The following is a 773-nucleotide window of genomic DNA, read 5'->3' as shown; positions in this document are numbered from 1 at the left end:
GTGAACGGAAGTGGGTCAAGTATACGAGACCTACAGTACAAGCTAACAACTTCGAGATCAAGCCGGCAATTATCCAGAGATCCAGCAGTCGGTAAGATTAACGGTGATTTGAAGGAGGATCCGAATCAGCACATTGCAAATTTCCTGGAAATTTGCGACACCTTCAAGTCGAATGGAGTGTCGGATGATGCTATTAGGCTGCGTTTATTCCATTCTCATTGGGAGATAAAGCAAAAGGGTGGTTAATGGCATTACCACCGGGCACGATAACAAACATGGAATGATCTGGCACAAAATTTTGACCAAATTCTTTCCTCCAGCGAAGCAGCAAAGTTGAGAAATGATATCACATCATTTCTACAAGATGATGCCGAGCGTTGTACGAGGCTTGGGAGAGATACAAGGAATTGATGAGGAAATGCCCACATCAGGTTTGCGGTTTGGCTTCAAGTCCAAACATTTATAATGGTGTGATGGGTAACGTGCAAACCATGGTGAGATGCAGCTTCAGGAGGGGCTTTGTAGAATAAGACACCTGAAGAGGCTTATGAGTTGCTTGAGGTTTTGGCAAGCAACAACTATCAAAGACCGAATGAGAGAGTAAAACGAGGAATCGTCGGGTCTTATGAAGTAGAGCTTTCACAGCCATCTCAGCCCAACTCACTGCCCTCCAAAAACAGTTGGGAACTATGCGGTAAATTCTATACAAGCACTCAACTAACATGGATTTTGTGCAGGAAACCATGTGAGCAGGAGTGCCAAGTCGGAAACAC

The 773-nt window shown here is 44.6% G+C and overlaps 1 non-coding gene across 1 annotated transcript; it reads right to left on the bottom strand.

The window, feature by feature from the left end:
• Positions 1–330: 330 nt before the first annotated feature.
• LOC116141928 lies at positions 331–433 on the bottom strand. The gene has a single exon (XR_004129907.1). It is a non-coding gene; the product is annotated as a small nucleolar RNA R71 (small nucleolar RNA).
• Between the last annotated feature and the right edge of the window lie 340 nt (positions 434–773).

This window comes from Pistacia vera, unplaced genomic scaffold (genome assembly GCF_008641045.1).
Source record: "Pistacia vera cultivar Batoury unplaced genomic scaffold, PisVer_v2 Contig400, whole genome shotgun sequence".
Lineage (NCBI taxonomy): Eukaryota > Viridiplantae > Streptophyta > Magnoliopsida > Sapindales > Anacardiaceae > Pistacia > Pistacia vera.
Note: the sequence above shows the minus strand (reverse complement) of the source record. Positions and strands in the feature narration are given on the sequence as shown.